The sequence below is a fragment of the Lolium rigidum genome, chromosome 7 (genome assembly GCF_022539505.1).
Source record: "Lolium rigidum isolate FL_2022 chromosome 7, APGP_CSIRO_Lrig_0.1, whole genome shotgun sequence".
Lineage (NCBI taxonomy): Eukaryota > Viridiplantae > Streptophyta > Magnoliopsida > Poales > Poaceae > Lolium > Lolium rigidum.
The window spans coordinates 298,463,975-298,472,957 of record NC_061514.1 but is presented as its reverse complement, the minus strand read 5'-3'; positions in this window follow the sequence as shown (position 1 = coordinate 298,472,957).

The following is an 8,983-nucleotide window of genomic DNA, read 5'->3' as shown; positions in this document are numbered from 1 at the left end:
CTCTTCGCCTATATAAAGCCCCTGCATCGAAAACCCTTACGGAGGAAGCCACGGTACGCGAAACCTTCCAGAGCCGCCGCCGTCGCGAAGCCAAGATCTGGGGGACAGGAGTCTCGTTCCGGCACCCTGCCGGAGCGGGGAAGTGCCCCGGAAGGCTTCTCCATCGACACCGCTGCCATCTCCACCGCCATCTTCATCACCGCTGCTGCTCCCATGAGGAGGGAGTAGTTCTCCATCGAGGCTCGGGGCTGTACCGGTAGCTATGTGGTTAATCTCTCTACTATGTACTTCAATACAATGATCTCATGAGCTGCTTTACATGATTGAGATTCATATGAGTTTTGTATCACAATTTATCTATGTGCTACTCTAGCAAAGTTATTAAAGTAGTTCTATTCCTCCTGCACGTGTGTAAAGGTGACAGTGTGTGCACCGTGTTAGTACTTGGTTTATGCTATGATCATGATCTCTTATAGATTGCGAAGTTAACTATTGCTATGATAATATTGATGTGATCTATTCCTCCTACATATGCATGAAGGTGACGAGTGTGCATGCTATGCTAGTACTTGGTTTAGTCTTTTGATCTATCTTACACTAAAGGTTACTAAAACATGAGCATTATTGTGGAGCTTGTTAACTCCGGCATTGAGGGTTCGTGTAATCCTACGCAATGTGTTCATCATCCAACAAAAGTGTAGAGTATGCATTTATCTATTCTCGTTATGTGATCAATGTTGAGAGTGTCCACTAGTGAAAGTGTAATCCCTAGGCCTTGTTCCTAAATATCGCTATCGCTGCTTGTTCTTGTTTTTCTGCGCTACTACTTGTCTGAGTTACTACTTGCTTGTTTACTTCCCGCAATATTACTACCATCAACTGCACGCCGACAAGCACTTTTACGGCACCGTTGCTACTGCTCATATATATTCATACCACCTGTATTTCACTATCTCTTCGCCGAACTAGTGCACCTATTAGGTGTGTTGGGGACACAAGAGACTTCTTGCTTTGTGGTTGCAGGGTTGCATGAGAGGGATATCTTTGACCTCTTCCTCCACGAGTTCGATAAACCTTGGGTGATCCACTTAAGGGAAAACTTGCTGCTGTTCTACAAACCTCTCGCTCTTGGAGGCCCAACACTGTCTACAGGAAAGGAGGGGGAACGTAGACATCAAGCTATTTTCTGGCGCCGTTGCCGGGGAGGAAAGGTAAACGGTACTCACACTCCGGATCTCGGCTACTAAGCTATTTTCCGCCATTGTAAGTACTCGAAGCTATTTCCTTTAGACTCTGCAATTGCAACTTTTTGTTTCTTGTTTACACTAGTTTGGCATAATGGACAACAATGAGCTTCTTATTCTATTTCCTGATTTAAAACATGGATTGTTTGATGCGAAAATTAAAAAACCTATGGAATCTTATTTGCATGCTTTGGTAGTAATATTAGTATGAACGCTTTGAACACCATTGTTGATAATAATGTAGAAAGTTCTAAGCTTGGGGAAGCTGGTTTTCATGATCTTTTTAGTCCCCCAAGCATTGAGGAGAAAATTTACTTTGATGATACTTTGCCTCCTATTTATGATGATTATAATGATAGTAGTCTTTTGTTACCACCTGTTATGGAGGAGAAATTTGATTACAATATGCCTCCTATATTTGATAGCTACTTTGTTGAATTTGCTCCCACTGCAACTAATAAAATTGATTATGCTTATGTTGGGAGTAGTATTAATTTTATGCATGAGACTCATGATAAGAATGTTTCATTTGATAGTTATATTGTTGAGTTTTCTCATGATGCTACTGGACATTATTATGAGAGAGGAAAATATGGTTGTAGAAATTTTCATGTTACTAAGACACCTCTCTATATGCTTAAAATCTTGAAGTTGAGCTTGTCTAGTTTTTCTATGCTTGTTGCATTATGCGTCTTGAACTTGTTTATTTACAAGATTCCTATGCATAGGAAGCATGTTAGACTTAAATGTGTTTTGAATTTGCCTCTTGATGCTCTCTTTTGCTTCATTTGCTATTTTTCATGCGAGCATCATTAAAACTGCTGAGCCCATCTTAATGGCTATAAAGAAAGAACTTCTTGGGAGATAACCCATCTGTTTTTTTTACTACAGTACTTTGTTTTATATTTGTGTCTTGGAAGTTGTTTACTACTGTAGCAACCTCTCCTTATCTTAGTTTTGTGTTTTGTTGTGCCAAGTAAAGTCTCTATGGTAAAGTTGATGCTAGATTTGGATTGCTGCGCAGAAACATCATTGCTGTCTGTCACGAATCTGGGTCTAATTCTCTGTAGGTAACTCAGAAAATTATGCCAATTTACGTGAGTGATCCTCAGATATGTACGCAACTTTCATTAGTTTTGAGTTTTTCCGTTTGAGCAAGTCTGGTGCCATTTTAAAATTCGTCTTTACGGACTGTTCATGTTTTTGACAGATTCTGCCTTTTATTTCACATTGCTTCTTTCATCTGTGTTGGGTGGATTTCTTTGTTCCATTACCTTCCAGTAGCTTTGAGCAATGTCCAGAAGTGTTAAGAATGATTGTGTCACCTCTGAACATGTGAGTTTTTGATTGTGCACTAACCCTCTAATGAGTTTGCTTAAAGTTTGGTGTGGAAGAAGTTTTCAAGGGTCAAGAGAGGAGGATGATATACTATGATCAAGAAGAGTGAAGAGTCTAAGCTTGGGGATGCCCCCGTGGTTCATCCCTGCATATTTCAAGAAGACTCAAGCATCTAAGCTTGGGGATGCCCAAGGCATCCCCTTCTTCATCGACAACTTATCAGGTTTCTTCTCTTGAAACTATATTTTTATTCGATCACATCTTATGTACTTTACTTGGAGCGTCTGTGTGCTTTTATTTTTGTTTTGTTATTTTCATTCTCTGAATAAATACATGCTTGTGTGGGAGAGAGACACGCTCCGCTGGTTCATATGAACACATGTGTTCTTAGCTCATAATATTCATGGCGAAGTTTCCTCTTCGTTAAATTGTTATATGTTGGAATTGGAAAATGCTACATGTAGTAATTGCTATAATGTCTTGGATAATTTGATACTTGGCAATTGTTGTGCTCATGTTTAAGCTCTTGCATCATATACTTTGCACCTATTAGTGAAGAAATACATAGAGCATGCTAAAATTTGGTTTGCATAACTGGTCTCTCTAAGGTCTAGATAATTTCTAGTATTGAGTTTGAACAACAAGGAAGACGGTGTAGAGTCTTATAATGTTTTCAATATGTCTTTTATGTGAGTTTTGCTACACCGGTTCATCCTTGTGTTTGTTTCAAATAACCTTGCTAGCCTAAACCTTGTATCGAGAGGGAATACTTCTCATGCATCCAAAATCCTTGAGCCAACTACTATGCCATTTGTGTCCACCATACCTACCTACTACATGGTATTTTCCGCCATTCCAAAGTAAATTGCTTGAGTGCTACCTTTAAAATTCCATCATTCGCCTTTGCAATATATAGCTCATGGGACAAAATAGCCTTAAAAACTATTGTGGTATTGAATATGTACTTATGCACTTTATCTCTTATTAAGTTGCTTGTTGTGCGATAACCATGTTCCTGGGGACGCCATCAACTACTCTTTGTTGAATATCATGTGAGTTGCTATGCATGTTCGTCTTGTCTGAAGTAAGGGAGATCTACCACCTTATGGTTAAGCATGCATATTGTTAGAGAAGAACATTGGGCCGCTAACTAAAGCCATGAATCATGGTGGAAGTTTCAGTTTTGGACACATATCCTCAATCTCCAGTGAGAATAATAATTGTTGTTACATGCTTATGCATTAAAGAGGAGTCCATTATCTGTTGTTCATGTTGTCCCGGTGTGGGTGTCTAAGTTGAAGAATGATCAAAAGCGAGAAATCCAATGCGAACTTTCTCCTTAGACCCTTGTACGAGGCGGCATGGAGGTACCCCATTGTGACACTTGGTTAAAACATGTGCATTGTGATGATCCGGTAGTCCAAGCTAAGTAGGACAAGGTGCGGGCACTATTAGTATACTATGCATGAGGCTTGCAACTTGTAAGATATAATTTACATAACTCATATGCTTTATTACTACCGTTGACAAAATTGTTTCATGTTTTCAAAATAAAAGCTCTAGCACAAATATAGCAATCGATGCTTTCCTCTTTGAAGGACCATTCTTTTACTTTTATGTTGAGTCAGTTTACCTATCTCTCTCCACCTCAAGAAGCAAACACTTGTGTGAACTGTGCATTGATTCCTACATACTTGCATATTGCACTTGTTATATTACTTTACATTGACAATTATCCATGAGATATACATGTTATAAGTTGAAAGCAACCGCTGAAACTTCATCTTCCTTTGTGTTGCTTCAATGCCTCTACTTTGAATTATTGCTTTATGAGTTAACTTTTATGCAAGACTTATTGATGCCTGTCTTGAAAGTGCTCTTCATGAAAAGTCACTGCTTTATGATTCAGTTGTTTACTTATGTCATTACCATTGTTTTGATCGCTGCATTCATTACATATGTTTACAATATGATCAAGTTTATGATGGCATGTCACTTCAGAAATTATCTTTGTTATCGTTTTACCTGCTCGGGACGAGCAGAACTAAGCTTGGGGATGCTGATACGTCTCCAACGTATCGATAATTTCTTATGTTCCATGCCACATTATTGATGATACCTACATGTTTTATACACATTATATGTCATTATTATGCGTTTTCTGGAACTAACCTATTAACAAGATGCCGAAGTGCCGGTTCTCGTTTTCTACTGTTTTTGGTTTCGAAATCCTAGTAACGAAATTTTCTCGGAATTGGACGAAATCAACGCCCGGGTTCCTATTTTGCCCGGAAGCATCCGAACACCCGAGAGCCGCCGGAGGGGCCCCGTGGGCCCCGGATGACATGGTGGCGCGGCCAGGGCTGGGCCCGCGCCACCCTATGGTGTCGTCGCCCCTTTGACCCTCCTGCGCCGCCTCTTCGCCTATATAAAGCCCCTGCATCGAAAACCCTTACGGAGGAAGCCACGGTACGTGAAACCTTCCAGAGCCGCCGCCGTCGCGAAGCCAAGATCTGGGGGACAGGAGTCTCTGTTCCGGCACCCTACCGGAGCGGGGAAGTGCCCCCGGAAGGCTTCTCCATCGACACCGCTGCCATCTCCACCGCCATCTTCATCACCGCTGCTGCTCCCATGAGGAGGGAGTAGTTCTCCATCGAGGCTCGGGGCTGTACCGGTAGCTATGTGGTTAATCTCTCTACTATGTACTTCAATACAATGATCTCATGAGCTGCTTTACATGATTGAGATTCATATGAGTTTTGTATCACAATTTATCTATGTGCTACTCTAGCAAAGTTATTAAAGTAGTTCTATTCCTCCTGCACGTGTGTAAAGGTGACAGTGTGTGCACCGTGTTAGTACTTGGTTTATGCTATGATCATGATCTCTTGTAGATTGCGAAGTTAACTATTGCTATGATAATATTGATGTGATCTATTCCTCCTACATATGCATGAAGGTGACGAGTGTGCATGCTATGCTAGTACTTGGTTTAGTCTTTTGATCTATCTTACACTAAAGGTTACTAAAACATGAGCATTATTGTGGAGCTTGTTAACTCCGGCATTGAGGGTTCGTGTAATCCTACGCAATGTGTTCATCATCCAACAAAAGTGTAGAGTTTGCATTTATCTATTCTGTTATGTGATCAATGTTGAGAGTGTCCACTAGTGAAAGTGTAATCCCTAGGCCTTGTTCCTAAATACTGCTATCGCTGCTTGTTACTGTTTTACTGCGCTACTACTGCTGAGTTACTACTGCTTGTTTACTTCCCGCAATATTACTACCATCAACTGCACGCCAGCAAGCACTTTTCTGGCACCGTTGCTACTGCTCATATATATTCATACCACCTGTATTTCACTATCTCTTCGCCGAACTAGTGCACCTATTAGGTGTGTTGGGGACACAAGAGACTTCTTGCTTTGTGGTTGCAGGGTTGCATGAGAGGGATATCTTTGACCTCTTCCTCCCTGAGTTCGATAAACCTTGGGTGATCCACTTAAGGGAAAACTTGCTGCTGTTCTACAAACCTCTGCTCTTGGAGGCCCAACACTGTCTACAGGAAAGGAGGGGGAACGTAGACATCAGAGATCCAGTGCAAGTTTAGCGCTGCCCCGAGCGAAGGATCTTCATGCCGGCCGTTTTCAATATAGTTTGAAACGAGCATAAAAAATTTAAAAACGATCCGAAAAGCGTGAAACCTTCGCCTGCTGTCATATTATGTGTCATAGTTGCAAGGAAAAATAATAAACTTGTAGAATTGCATACATCACAAAAAATCCTTCACAATATGAGCTATCGTGTTCGAGGTTTCATGGCATTTAGGTCAAACGACCAATGTTACTGATAGAATCGCGACATAGTTTGTGATAATGTGCCGATATTGTGCACACATGTGCATCTTGGGATGTCTTACAATGTTGCAGGAGAAAGTTTTCCTTTTCATCGCACGAAGAATCCATTTTCCATTTTCGTGGTGCTGAAAAGGGGGTGTTTTGTGAAGCAACCACCAAATTAAAGTTTCACATTGGTACCAACACATTTTTCAAAAATACTAGACCACCTAAGATGGATAATTTCCCAACCGGTGTATCTGGAACCTTTCCGTCCACCCCTCGTGAAAAAGACAAATTCCTGCCGAATCGGTAGGAGGCCGGCCAGATTTGAACTACAGGCACATGATATAATGCTCAAGATTTTTTGTAAAAATATTTATTGGGTTCACAACATGCTATTTCATCAGAGATCCCGTGCAAGTTTAGCGAAACTCTGCCCCGAGCGAAGGATCTTCATGCCCGCCGTTTTGAATATAGTTTGAAACGAGCATAAAAAATTCAAAAACGATCCAAACAACGTGAAACCTTCGCGTGCTGTCATATTATGTGTCATAGTTGCAAGGAAAAATAATAAACTTGGAGAATTGCATACATCACAAAAAATCCTTCACAATATGAGCTATCGTGTTCGAGGTTTCATGGCATTTAGGTCAAACGACCAATGTTACTGATAGAATCGCGACATAGTTTGTGATAATATGCTGATATTGTGCACACATGTGCATCTTGGGATGTCTTACAATGTTGCAGGAGGAAGTTTTCCTTTTCATCGCACGAAAAATCCATTTTCCATTTTCGAGGTGCTGAAAAGGGGGTGTTTTGAGAAGCAACCACCAAATTAAAGTTTCACATTGGTACCAACACATATTTCAAAAATACTAGACCACCTAAGATGGATAATTTTCCAACCGGTGTATCTGGAACCTTTCCGTCCACCCCTTGTGAAAAAGACAAATTCTTGCCGAATCGGTAGGAGGCCAGCCAGATTTGAACTACAGGCACATGATATAATGCTCAAGATTTTTTGTAAAAATCTTTATTGGGTTCACAACATGCTATTTCATCAGAGATCCAGTGCAAGTTTAGCGAAACTCCGCCCCGAGCGAAGGATCCTCATGCCCGCCGTTTTGAATATAGATTGAAACGAGCATAAAAAATTCAAAAACGATCCAAAGAACGTGAAACCTTCACGTGCTATCATATTATGTGTCATAGTTGCAAGGAAAAATAATAAACTTGGAGAATTGCATACATCACAAAAAATCGTTCACAATATGAGCTATCGTGTTCGAGGTTTCATGGCATTTAGGTCAAACGACCAATGTTACTAATAGAATCACGACATAGTTTATGATAATGTGCCGATATTGTGCGCACATGTGCATCTTGGGCTGTCTTACAAATTTGCAGGAGGAAGTTTTCCTTTTCATCGCACGAAAAATCCATTTTCCATTTTTGAGGTGCCGAAAAGGGGGTGGTTTGTGAAGCAACCACCAAATTAAAGTTTTACATTGGTACCAACACATTTTAAAAAAATACTAGACCACCTAAGATGGATAATTTCCCAACCGGTGTATCTGGAACCTTTCCGTCCACCCATCGTGAAAAAGACAAATTCCTGCCGAATCGGCGGGAGGCCGGCCAGATTTGAACTACGGGCACATGATATAATGCTCAAGATTTTTTGTAAAAATCTTTATTGGGTTCACAACATGCTATTTCATCAGAGATCCAGTGCAAGTTTAGCGAAACTCCGCCCCGAGCGAAGGATCTTCATGCCCGCCGTTTTGAATATAGTTTGAAACGAGCATAAAAAATTCAAAAACGATCCGAACAACGTGAAACCTTCGCGTGCTGTCATATTATGTGTCATAGTTGCAAGGAAAAACAATAAACTTGGAGAATTGCACACATCACAATAAATCCTTCACAATATGAGCTATCGTGTTCGAGGTTTCATGGCATTTAGGTCAAACGACCAATGTTACTGATAGAATCGCGACATAGTTTGTGATAATGTGCCGATATTGTGCACACATGTGCATCTTGGGATGTCTTACAATGTTGCGGGAGGAAGTTTTCCTTTTCATCGCACGAAAAATCCATTTTCCATTTTCGAGAGTCTCTGAAAAGGGGGTGTTTTGTGAAGCAACCACCAAATTAAAGTTTCACATTGGTACCAACACATTTTTCAAAAATACTAGACCACCTAAGATGGATAATTTCCCAACCGGTGTATCTGGAACCTTTCCGTCCAACCCTCGTGAAAATGACAAATTCCTGCCGAATCGGTAGGAGGCCGGCCAGATTTGAACTACAGGCACATGATATAATGCTAAAGATTTTTTGTAAAAATCTTTATTGGGTTCACAACATGCTATTTCATCAGAGATCCAGTGCAAGTTTAGCGAAACTCTGCCCCGAGCGAAGGATCTTCATGCCCGCCGTTTTGAATATAGTTTGAAACAAGCATAAAAAATTCAAAAACGATCCAAACAACGTGAAACCTTCACGTGCTGTCATATTATGTGTCATAGTTGCAAGGAAAAATAATAAACTTGG